Source organism: Taudactylus pleione, unplaced genomic scaffold, assembly GCF_031769625.1.
Source record: "Taudactylus pleione unplaced genomic scaffold, aTauple2 ptg000065l, whole genome shotgun sequence".
NCBI lineage: Eukaryota > Metazoa > Chordata > Amphibia > Anura > Myobatrachidae > Taudactylus > Taudactylus pleione.
Window position 1 is genome coordinate 13,702,507 of NW_028284467.1, and position 13,917 is coordinate 13,716,423.

Below are 13,917 nucleotides of genomic sequence, written 5' to 3' on the forward strand. Positions count from 1 at the left end.
GTGCCGGGAATGCTGGCGCTGCCAGGAGAAGATGCTGGAAGCTGCATCTTCTCCCGTGAAATCCCTTGGCAATGAGCATAAACCCCACTGGCAACGAGCATGAAAGCCCCATGGCAACGAGCATGAAAGCCCCATGGCAACGAGCATGAAAGCCCCATGGCAATGAGCATAAAACCCCATGGCAACAAGCATGTAACCCCATGGCAACAAGCATGTAACCCCCTGGCAACGAGCAGGTAATTTTAAAGTAATTAGAAGCCTTACTGTGGGATATAAAATGATGTCTGGCAAATGTGTAAGTGGCACTTTGGTAATAGGCATTACAGTGTGTGGCATAATGTGTAATGGGCATTATGGTGTGTGGAATAATGTAAGTCACTATACCAGGGACGTCTGAGTAGTGCACTGCCTTATGGAGGAGTAAGGACAAAATCCAGGTACAGGAAGGGAGGGGGCGCAAAATTGCTGCCTTGCATCGGGTGACGGATATCCTAGTTTCGGCCCTGTGGTTGCCAACCATCCCCAATCTGTACACCCTGACTTCGCATCCAAAACACAATGAAGAGATGCAGATCCACTAAAGAGAGTAGCCATGCCAATTGCCCCAGGATCTACATGACCCCATGACACATACTGGTGTGGATCACCAGGGGCGCTGAGGGGGAGGGGAGAGGGTACTAATAACTTAGACTTGCCGGTTTCGGCTCCGCTCCCCCCTCCCTCTTACCTCACAGCAGCCCAGCAGTGGGAGACTGCTCGCGACTGCTGAGCACCATCTGCAGCAGTCTCCTATGCCTGTGGGGGGAAGCGATCGCGCCCCCCCTGGCGTTGCACCGGGCTGAGGTGCTCACATAGCCTGCCTCCCTTGCGCCAGCGCCACTGCGCACCGCTGCGTACCACTGCAAAAATGATTCTTTATTTTTTTATCCAATGGGGGAATGGTCACGCCTCCCTCAATTAGGCCATGCCTCCTTCCACCTGGCCCCGCACGGCTCTCAAAGCCCCTGTGGATTGCGTGGGTTTGAGGTACTCCCTCTCCCATATTACTTTGTGCCCTGACTACAAACTAAACAAGTGACAGTCAATCAGATTTTGCATTTCTTATTATAATATTATTATTATTATTATCATCATTTATTTATATGGCACCACAAATGTTCCGCAGCGCCTTACAAAGCACATAAACAAGTTGTAGACAAGCGACTTACAGAACAATGCAATACAGGACCAGGACATGGATAATATATATTGCTACATTAGTGACCATAACACCCAGATAAGCAACAGAGCATAAGCAGCCAAGTGTTAGGTGCCCTAGTGGTGAGTAAGAAGTAGATGAAACTAAAGTAGGGAGAAGTACAAGAGGTTAGAGGGCCCTGCTCATAAGAGCTTACATTCTAAAAGGGGAGGGGAAGACAAACAGGGGTGACACAGATGGGGAGGAAGGTGTATGTATCAGGGAGTTAGAATGACAGCTGGAAGGCTTTGATGAAATAATGGGTCTTGAGAGCTCGTTTGAAGGATTGCAAAGAGGTGGAGAGTCTGATGGGGAGTGGGAGAGAGTTCCAGAGGTGGGGAGCAGTTTGGGCAAAATCTTGGAGGCGTGAGTGGGAGGAAGTAATCAGCTGGCATGAAAGGCGGCGTGCATTAGTTGAATGAAGAGAGCGGAGAGGAGAGTGAAGGGAGATGAGATCAGAGATGTATATGGGGGAAGATTGTGTGAGGGCTTTGTAAGTGAGCATGAGAACCTTAAATTGGGTTCTAAAAGGGAAGGGGAGCCAGTGGAGGGCTTGTAGGAGAGGGGAGGCAGATGTAGAGCGTTTGGAGAGGAAGATAAGCCGTGCAGCAGCATTAAGGATAGACTGGAGAGGAGAGAGATGGGATTTGGGGAGGCCAGATAGGAGGAGGTTAAAGTAGTCCAATCTGGAGATGACCAGTGAGTGTATGAGGGTTTTTGTAGCATCCTGGGTGAGATAGGGTCTGATCTTAGAAATATTTTTGAGATGGAAACGACAGGACTGTGAAAGGTTCTGGATATGTGGTAGACTACTTTCAGAACATCTCTAATACCCCTTTCAGACTTGTCGAGAATCCTGGGAATTTGGCCTGCCTCGGCCAAATTCCCGGGTAGCCGCGTCTGTCTGAAAGGTGCCCACCCCTGCAATCGACCAGGGTTTTTCCCGGGACTTAAATTACCCTGCTTCTGTCTGAATGGTGCTACCCGGGAATTTACTCCCAGGCTTCACCAAACAGCTCCTGATTGGCCAGACGCTGCTGCCTGTTGATGAGGTCATCAGCAACAGCCGGACAGTGGAGGGCAGACGCCATATACACGCTAAACATAGCGCTAAGAAGCCTGTGCAGTGCTACAAGGCAGATTTGGTGCTGCAACAGTTGCAGAGAGGCCCGCAACACTACGAGGTGAACTTGTACCAGGTGTTTGGAGAGTGGTGCCAGGTGTGTAAACATATTTAGCATCTAATATTATTATTTATGTCATAGTGTTATACTATGTAAATTACTGTTTTTTATTACCTTATTAAAAGAGCTTGTTTCTTATTATATATGGCATCTATATTAAAATACTGAAAACTTTATTAGCTAACAAGAGATTTATTTTTTATTCATTTTCTTATTTATTTATTATTTTTTATCTAAATTTTCTGGGTTTTCTTTAGTGCGGTAATCTTTATTTTTGCTGTGTACAGGTGGTTGGTGATCATGGCACATTGGAAGGACGAGGAGGTCCGTGAGCTCTTACATGTGAGGGGAGAGGAGGAAATAAAAGCTCAAATCATAGGCACTGTTAAAGATGCCATGATCTATTGCAACATTGCCAAAATCCTGGCCAACCGGGGTATTGTGAAGACACAGCAGCAAGTCCTTAATAAGCTGAAGAGCCTAAAGAAACAATACACAAAGGTCCATGACCACAATCGTAATCGCAGTGGTGTGGGAAGGATGGAGTGGGCCTTATACGATTTATGCACTTCGGCTTTTGGGCATACAGCACTATGCAACCCCATTGCTCTATCTTCTTCAAGTGATGCTGGCACACTGTCTGCAACAACGACATGCACGCCTTCAACAACTCCTGAGAGCAGCCAGCAGAGCCCGGCATTATCGCAGGTCCTATTTGATGACCCAGATGAGGACTCATCTAATACCATCATCATTGAACCAAGCACTGGCACAGATGTGATCTCTCCAACGTAAAGGCAAGATTCTGAGTCTGAGCCACAGACCCAGGGAGACAAGCCCACCCTACGTAGTAACAGTAAGTTTAAATCAAATAACTTATGTTCTGCTGCATTAATCTACGTCACAGGTTCCCAAACTCGGTCCTCAGGACCCCAAACAGTGCATATTTTCCAGGTCTCCTCACAGAATTACAAGTGAAATAATTAGCTTTACCTGTGGATCTTTTAAAATGTGTCAGTGAGTAATGAACACACCTGTGCACCTACTGGGTGACCTGGAAAAAGCGACCTATGTGGGGTCCTGAGGACTGAGTTTGAGAACCACTGATCTATGTAATGTTGTCTTTAAATTTCTAGCATATAGTATTGTTTCTGTGTTTATCTTGTAGTGGAGGATGGGCACCGCATGCAAAGAGACGTGCTGCTTTTAGAATTGGGACCATTTATTGTTTTGTGTTTGAAATATTTTTTACATGATCTGCTCAATGTTTTCTCTCTTTTAGTTTCAGTTGTCACAGTGCCAACACGTAAAAAGAGCAAAATTGATGTTGCTACCAAAGCCATGACAAATATTCTTTGTGAACGACTACGCGACCTAGATTCGGAATGGCAGACACGAGAGGATGTCAGACTGCAGCGGTTCATGGCCAATGAGAGAGAAATGCAGAGTAATTTGCTAAAGGAAATGATGGCTATGCAGGAAAGGCTTAGTTGCGATAACCGCAAATTTTTTACTCAAATCTTGAGCACAATCCACTACAAACCAAAACATGTTCCACCACCCACCCATTTGGGCACCAAGCTAATTATCCAAACTCATTTGGGGAACAATCCCAGTATGTGCAGCAACCACAGTCTCCCACCTCATTTGAGCATACATCACAGTATGGCCAGCACGCTAAGTTCCCCACAGCATTTGGGCAAACTACATACAAGTATGCTCAACAAGCAAAGCACCCCCCAGCATTTGGCCAAACATCCCAGTATGCGCAACAAGTAAAGTCCCCCCCAGCATTTAACCAAACATCCCAGTATGCGCAACAAGTAAAGTCCCCCCCAGCATTTAACCAAACATCCCAGTATGCGCAACAAGTAAAGTCCCCCCCAGCATTTGGCCAAACTACATCCCATATATCCAAGCATCCGCAAACACCTCAGTCATCCTCAACATTTACAGATAGTACATTAGATAATGTACTTGAAGGTCAATTTAAAGATACTTTGCCAGCTAATACTCTGTCACAGGAACTTACTCCTGACAAAAACCCAGAGTTTACAGTTTACAGAAATATTTAAATGTGGTGATCAAATATATCTAGTGATGTTAACTAGACATATTTCATATGACGATGTTGAAAATATTATGGTTACTGCTTTTGTCATAGGATATTGAGTGTAAACAAGGATCTACCAAAAAATTATGGTCCTATTTTTTTTATTTTAAAGGCTTGTTTAATGCCTCATAGCTATATGCGCACTTAACAATGTTCTGAAGTAAATGTGCACTTTACTGTTATTTTTTTTGATACTATTGTTTGGTTTTGAATTGTGTTGTATTTTGTAAGAAATATGGAAGTAAGGCTTTCAAACTTTGTATGCAAAACAAAGGCCTTTATTAAAATAAAAGATTTTTGGAACCTTTCAAATATTAAGTCTTTGTATTTATTTCAATAACAATAACTCACAGTCCCCTTATACCACATCCCCACCTTTGCATGACCTCATTAATGTGTGCCAGCATAACGGCCACTTTTAATGACAAAACTCTGTTTTTCTATGTAAAACTCTGAAAAACCCTGCTCTTGTCTGAAAGGGGTCTACCCGGGAATTTCCCGGGTAGACACTGTAGGTGGGGTCTTGACCAAATACCCGGGATTTTGCACTGGAGAAATTCCCGGGTCTGAGCAGGAAATTTCCCGGGTTGTATGTCTGAAAGGGGTATAACTCAGATGCTCCCGTGACTACTATATTGAAAGCCCAACAATTATACCTCTTTTCCACCAAAAACCCAGGTCCAACCTGGGTTTTTGGACATGGTTCCAACCCTGGTCAGACCCAGGTCAGACCCATTTACACTGCACCTTTGATCTGGGTTACTCCCAGGTCAGCCCTGTTCACACTGAACTCAGGGCTGCCCTGCTAAACCTGTGAGGTCATAAAAAGTGGGAGGTGACTGCTCCACAACCACCAATCAGCTCATTTTAGGCATGATCCAGATTAGATAAACTGGGTTGCACCGTTTACACTGCACCATTACCTGGGTCCATCCTGGGTCCAACCCTGGTAGCTACCTGGGTTGGATTGCAGGGTCACTTGACCCAGGTTGTTTTTCAGGGACCCTTTTACACTGAGCTGCGACCCGGGTAGACCCAGCAAAAACCCAGGTTTTTGCTCTGGTGTAAAAGGGGTATAAGAGGAAAGATCATTAGTTATGCATATAAATAAGTTATACTCGTACAAACAAATATAAAGCTGCAATCTCATTACTCATCAAGGCAAAAGTAGAACAGAATGCTATATTGTCAGAGAATATAATAATTATATAAAAAACGTACACTAATTCAACCAGAAATATGCATGCTCTACTTAAAATCCAGGATTAAAATGTAACATCATATTCCTACTCAACATAAATAAAAATTTTAAAGTTACTATGTCATTCTACTTTCTAACGTTTGCTAAACCAAGTAACACAGAATTATCTCAACCGTTCTCATCTACCCAAGTTCGATATGGACTCAGGTCACCTACTGGACAGAAACATCACAGAAGAAATAATAATTTACCTTAAAACAAATATTATTAAAAGGCCCATGACCTGATGGATTTACTATGACATGCTACAAAACCTTTAATAACACTCTCGTGCTAAACCAAACTTTGCAATAAAATGATTAATGGGGCTTCATTCCATGCACTAAATACTAAAGCCAAACTTTGTTATTCTGAAATCTGGTGAAGACCCAACTATCTTATTTATAAGCAGTATGTTAATAAGTTATTTACCAAAGTCATAACTAAACACGCTTCTACTTATCAACCCATTTGGTTTTATCTGACAAATGTAAACTTTGGAAATCATATGTAAGAACAATTAAACAAAGTAACCACGTCATCAGCCACAAAACACTTCCTTTGATAATAGCATTGGAAGCAGAGAAGGCTTTGACGAGGATTTTATGACTCTTTGTACTACAAACATTACAAAAGTTTGGATTCTTGGGTGAATTTTTAAGATATTATTTTACAACCTTTCCATAGTAAAAACTAATATGTAATATTCTTTTATATGTGTAGAGAAGTATTCTATAAATAATAAAAAAAAAAAAAAAGATTTGCCAATGACAAATGCTCATTGTCCCTAAGCCAAATGCTACACGTCCTAACTTATTCCATGAACTGTCAACTTATTGCTACCAAATAATAAACAAATCAAAAACACTATCCCTAAACTTCCCAGTACACATCTAAAGTCTACAAGAACTCAACTATGGGCAGTATTCAATTAGTTTCGCACCCGCGATAAAGTTTTGCCTGCCGGAGTTTTCGCCTACATCGCGTATTTTAGCCGCGGAAACTTATCGTGCGCCCCCCCGCTATTCGGCGTATTCAATTTCAAAGTACGCGAAAACTGAGACACGCGAAGTCAAAAAGACGAGAAAAGTGATGTCAGAATTGGGAAAATCAGCCTGAACCCCCCAAAGACATGCAGAAACATTGGGGATTAATGTAGTAGTGCCCGATTAGCCAGAATAAAACTGTTTGGGGTACTTTAATTCACAGAATTGTCACTAATTAGCGTATTTTCACAAGTGGTGAAGAATGATATAAAGCAGTATTTTTAGGTGAAATAAGTAGTCCAGTCAAATTTGGGGTACCTGAAAATGGGTGCTAGCATATTTTAATGTCTCTAAAGTGAACTTTTAAATAAAGTGAAAGTACACTCCCAAAAATGCACCTGCAATCCCCAAAACACTTGACCCCTTCTTAGAGCACCCCAGAACCTTATTTCGCTAGTTTGCAAATTTGTCCCCCCACTTTGCACTTTTTTGCCCCCAAATTCAAAGCACTTTTTTGGGGTGTTCTTAAGGTTTTTTAAAGATTTTTTTGACGCAGTTGTCCATTGGGGGGCTATCCTAAGGGTTCTGAGTGCTTTCCCCACCTTTGCACCCCCAAACAAAAATTTTGCACTTCTTTTCTCCACCTATTCAGAGGCAAATCTTTTTTGCCTTTTACATTGCATTGCGTTTTCGCGTACACGAAAAGCAGATGAATTGAATACGGCGATACTTTTCCGACAGATGAAAAGTCGCAATCGGTGATACTTTTTCGCAGATTTCAGCTTTTCGCTTCTAATTGAATACAGGCCATAGTCTTCTAATGCATGCCTCCGTTTTGGAAAATGGAGGCCGTCGCCACCCTCCCCCCACCCCCAAACAGCAGTAGACTATTAATCACTGACAGTCTGCTGCCGCTATGCATACAATCACACAGGACCCGTTCTGCGTGATTGTATGCAGATCATCGGGAATCTGCGTTCAGCAGTGCACCTTTGCCTTTGTGCCGTTAGTCACTTCAGTAAGCTTTGGGTGCTGTTTTATTGCTGTCAGGCACACACCTGTGCCATTTATTCTTTACGAGTGTATTGCCTATGTTTAGTAGACATATTTTATGCACGGTCTGGAGTGATGATGAATACCACAGTCAGACTTATTTCCAAAAAGTTAGAACCAAACCTTGATTTACTCATTACCTCCCAGGAACAGTCCTATTCTTTACTGTCAAATCTTTTCCACTCTGGGTTTATTGATGTATGAAATAAATGGCCTGGCAGCAGGAGGTGGAAAAGTCAACAGCCCTCTGGCAGAGAAAGGATTGGCGTGTACTTGCTAGCAGGATCAGGAGATACAGATTGTAACATTCACCATGAAACTGCAGTTTAAGTAACAACAATTATAATTGTAAGTTATTTCTTTATTCATTTATTAAATATTTTTAGCAATTAGAAGTTGGATGAATCAGTACTTCATTTTGTTCACGCTCCAGAGTGATCTGATGTGGAAGTGACAGTCTACTTTGAACAAATAATGAAGTAATAGGTATTTCAGTCTGTGGCAGAAGCAGTTTCTCAAGCGTAAAGTATGTGTAACAATAGTTTGTCGAGGTCTTGCATTAATGACACTATGGGATTTTTGTTACTGTTGCGTGTAAGGCCAACATGACACCACATTATGTTTAGCAATTGAATACAAAGAGGTTGCTGGACTAGACTGTTCCAGGATCACTAGATCAGCTGGACTCCTGAAAACACATGGTGCATGGCCTCATTGGAATCAGTTCACAGGCAGACTGCATGCCTGCAGATTGTACTGTGCAGTGGTGCTGGCACAGCTCCAGGTATGCAGTCTAGCTCCAGGCTAGATAGGGTCAAGAATTACCCTGAACTCTCCTAACATCTCCTAATCACAATCTTCAGATAAAGATCTACTAGTGCTAAGCAAAAAAAAAAAAGAAGGAACCTTTTATAGCTTTGTAATATTGAGATTACAGTCGTTTTAAGCACTGAGATCTCTTTATAAGATAAGTCATAGTGTGACATTATGCCAAAAATTGTCATTATTTTCAAAATAAATGTATCTGTTGTGACGTGAGCACTCCTGTCATTGGGCCTGACTCAGAGATGGACGCTGTTAGGATCGCTACTGCATCTTTGGACCCAGCAGGGATGTTAACATATGGTAATGCAGCAGTCTGAGGAGAAAAGACGCCTCCTGACAGCATTGCAGATCCCAGTGCTGCGTCCTAAGACAAAACCCAAGAATTGTTTTACCACCTTATCGACCTTGAAGTCAGTGTTTAGGAGCAATATCCCTAATTTTGCCACAAGCTTTAGACAAGGGGCAACCGCAGCATTTCTAGAGAGGGCCTTATAAATTTATATAGACATATATACTATATATACTGTTTATATATCTGTATATACTAATATATATAATATATATATATATATATTTATACATAAATATTTCATCATTTATCCTAAGGTTGTGGTGGATTATAGTTGGCTACTGCTTGCTGCCACACGTTCAAACTCTGTAACAATAGCAATCAGTTTTCACATCAGCAAAATAATTTCTTCATGGCGATCCCGACCAAAAATCTAACCTTGTGCAAATTACTATCATATTGGCCAAGTAGTTAAACGTAGATCGTCCTCCCCAAAGCAACCACTTGTGAGGAGCATGGTGTCACGATCATGGTCTGCAGGATTTGACCCTGGGTCCTTTGGAAGTGCACAACAGCACTCCTGCCAGTTGAGCCACAGCAGTTACAAAAGGTTTATATATTTTTTAATATTTATATTTTATTGTGTCTAGTATGTTTGAACGTCCTGCAATGTATTGGTTATCCTCCCATATCCTGGTCCAGCCAATCCCCTGCAGGCTATTGGTATTTAAAACCAGTGACATGCGGTGAGGTCAATGGCTGGGGAGTAACTCATGGAGATGGGTCTGACTGCTGGGAGCCTGTCTCACCCCATACATGCTTACTCTCCCGGGAATTGCGGGAGACTCCCGATTTTTCGGGTAAGCCTCTGCACCCCCGGAAGAGTAGGCATATCTCCCACATCCCACCCACTTCCTGGTGAAGTTGGCAGGATGGGGAGATTGTACCTGGAATTTTCAGGTCCTTAGGGAAGGGGCGGGGCTAAATGGCGCAAATCATGGACCCGCGAATCGCGGGGGGTTTCTGTAAAGGGGGTGGGGCATAATGCCGTATATCGTCTGGTCCTGCCCCCCAAAGAGGAGAGCAGCAGGTCCCCTCCTGCTGCTCCCGGAAAGCTGCCCAGTAATGTCGGCAAGTGTGTCTCACCCCCTACTCACTGTAGCTCTCCCCTCACTACACTAAGCTTCAGTGTCCAATGATTCTCCTACCTGCATCACTATGACTTCTCTTGCTACTGCTGACTGAGTTCCGATCTCTAAACACTGCAGTACACTTCCTGGCCACATGACACCTCCAAGGTGTCCATCAGTGCTCAAGGCAGGGGCGTATCTATAATGGGTGCAGGGTCCAGGGGGGACCCGCACCGCACAACCTGCACCCATATTATCTAAAGCTTACCTCTCCAAGGTCCAGTGTCGGGTCTCTCAGCGCTGCTCAAAACGCCAGAAAGTGGCCACGGTGGCCATTTTTCCAGTGTTTTGCACATGCGCTGAGTTAATCGCCGGGAAAATGGCGGCCGTGCCATTTCCCTGGTGATCTGCGTGTGCACAGTAGACTCTGGGCACACTCTAGTGCCCAGAGTTTACTGACTCTGTGGTGGCTGGCCAGCCGCTTCAGTCGGCTGCTGGCCGCCGGGGTAAGAGGAGGGGCCCCCATTCTTTCTAAAGATGCCCCTGGCTCAAGGCACTCCCCCATACTCAGAGGCATGCCTCTATTAGCTCTCTTTCAGTGCAGCTTACTGCCCATGGTGTGGCACCGCCCCCTGCAAGCAGTATCTGACTATACAGAAGCGAGGTTGAGCTGTTGCTGCCTCATCTCTCGTCTTCCAGCAGTCCGAGGGAGCTCCACAAAGCTGGTGAGTGTTAACTATAAAAATTATTACAATAAACAAAGAAGATGTTTATAAGTTATAAATATCTTCTTTGTATTATTCTAATAATTTTTATATTGAATCTCAGGAGTATGACAGGGGAGGCTCTGCCTACCCTGACTGCACAACCCTTTTTAAAATAGGAAGCACATTCATTGGCTTAATCTGCTTCTGTGAGCTGGATGTCTGCTTTCACTCGGATGTCTACTCAGATTCTTTACCCTTTTATGTGTACCCTCCAAACATGTGACATTATGACATCACAATAAGGGGTCAGGGCTGCTGGGACCAAAAAGGAGTTTAGCATCAGAAGTATAATAATGCAGCGGAAACTAGTGTGTGCTTAGGATTTTAGGCAGCCTGCAAGCCAAATGCTGGAGCCAACACAGGAGTGATGGTGCCACCCTCTAGGCCCTGGATAGTAGCACTGCTTGCCCATCCCTAGTTATGGCTCTGCCTGTTAACTCTGTCCTCTCTAAACCCAGACCTCAGATCTAACCTATTCTTTGCTGCCACCTGCCAAGACTGTGCCTGTCTCTATCATCTAGACCTCTTAGTGCTTTGGTGTCTCGCTCATTTCATCCCCACCTGCCACACCTGGTGTTTACCTAGGGGGCCATTAAATGTGCAGCAGTGAAGACCATATCCCCTTTGCGTGGGTCACTGGTCCAGATACTTCCTTTACTGAACCCTTTCCACAATGGCACTCTCATGCAAGACCCCATTCAGGGCAACCACCCTCTATATTTATTGTGGCATGGCTTTAGGCAGAAATGGTCGTGGCTATGACATCTCCCACGTAGCCGCAAATGTCTCCACAGCGATGGCGATTTCCTCAAATTGTTATGGATCACACTGCAGGATCCGCCTCAGCAACTCTCACGACAGACCACAAGTGAAATGGTTTGATACTGTAATCTTTACGGTTCATTGCTAAATTATCTCTGGGTTGAAGACACTTCTTAAGAATTCCAGACAAGTCAGAAAGACACGACCTAAGCAGTAACTTTCTTTTAAAGTGGCAGTGGGGAAATTGTTGGGCTGTCCCAGCGGACAAAGGGCCTGATTCAGTAAAGATCGCTATTGCCTACGCAGCTACGAATTTGCACGTAATGCAGCTGCGAATGTAGGCTAATGCTTGCCACAGTTCAGTCGGCTTAGAGATGCCCACTGCTGCTTTCTCATGTCCTTACTACTTCGCACTTCTGCATATATATCGACACACATCGGCCCGTCACACATCTGACCAGCCGCAGAAACTGCGACATGTCTGCGTTTTTCCAAACACTTCCCCGTCACCACCCCCAAACGCTCACAGTCTGTCACTCACTCTGCAATGAATTCATCAGTACGTCGGTAATCGCGGTGTGATCGCAGCGTGCGCGCAGTGTGGTGCATGCTCATGCACAGTGGTTAACAACCGCTTGTTCTGTGTACGTAATTGCAATTGTCTACGCTGCTGAATCAGGCCCAAAGTCTTCTGCTTTTAGTATTGATAATCCAAGACCTGTATCCTAATCCATAATAGGTTTTTCTGAGGTTAGCCACACAAATAAGGTGTAATGGTGCATACACACGGTCACATTTTCTGTCGGATCTGAACGATAACTGTTTTAAAAATCGTTCAATCTTTCATATTTGAAAGGAAATCTGACATGTGTGACTGCAACAATGAAAGACGTGCATTCCTGTTTGTCAGATAACGATATCTGACATCTCATGTGTTTGCAGTCAGATTTGGACGATTCCATTCATTATAATACTGTCTGAAATCGTTCATAAAATCGTTCATCTGACATATCTGACTGTGTGTATGCACCATAAGTATCTCTGCCCAATTCTCCCACCAGCAATTCAGCATCTCAGAATCAATAGTCTCTTTAGTACTATAAAAGGTGTCATTTGTGGCCTAATTGGACACCAAATTTTGATGAGTATACTATATGAGCACTTTAAGTACCAGTGCTTTCTTTTATTAAAATGTTTTCTTTCACTTCCCAATCATATTAAGGAGAGATTCCATGTGTATTATACTGTATAGTCCCATGACAGAATTATGACTCAGCACAATATCTTGTTCCTCTTTCAATAAAATTAAAATTACATATAAGGTACATTTCCTTATAGACGGGTTCATTAAAATGACAGCAGAGGTTTAGCCCTATCCCAGTCATGAGAGAAAATAGGGATTCAGAACCTATTTTCAGGGAGACCTGGGAATTTAGTCCCTGGGATGAACCTTTCACACAGGGAAAAATCCCAGGTTGTTTAGCAAATTACTGCGTAAAAGTGAATTATACCTCTTTTCCACCAAAAACCCAGGTCCGACCTGGGTTTTTGGACATGGTTCCAACCCTGGTCAGACCCATTTACACTGCACCTTTCATCTGGGTTACTCCCAAGTTAGCCCTGTTCACACTGAACTCAGGTCTGCCCTGCTAAACCTGTGAGGTCATTAAAAGTGGGAGGTGACTGCTCCACAGCCACCAATCAGCTCATTTTAGGCATGATCCAGGTCAGATAACCCAGGTTGCACCGTTTACACTGCACCATTACCCAGGTCCATCCTGGGTCCAACCCTGGTAGCTACCTGGGTTGGATTGCAGGGTCACTTGACCCAGGTTATGTTTCAGGGACCCTTTTACACTGAGCTGCAACCTGGGTAGACCCAGCAAAAACCCAGGTTTTTGCTCTGGTGTAAAAGGGGTATACCCCAGGATTTCAATTTTCTGTGTGAAAGGGGTATTACCAGGTAAAAGTTAATTACCCGATAATTTAATTTTCAGTGTGAAAGGGGTATATGCAATATTTCCTGTTAGGCCCCATTTCTATGGGTGGTTACAGAAGAATGCACACTCACATAATTTCAACGCGTTAAAAGATCCAAACTAGTTTCATGTGGTTTACAGCATCCCATAAATGATTTAGAGTAAGCTGCTGATATTAAAACCACACCTTAGGCAAACATGGTTTGCATTTGCAACATGATTTTTTAATGTGTATATTTCTTTGGGGATCATAAAACACACAGGAATGTGACATCAGGTTATGTATACTTTGGTACTTCCTCACTAGTAAAGTAAGAAAAAGATTTAGGCAGAAAGTCATAGGTAAATGCAG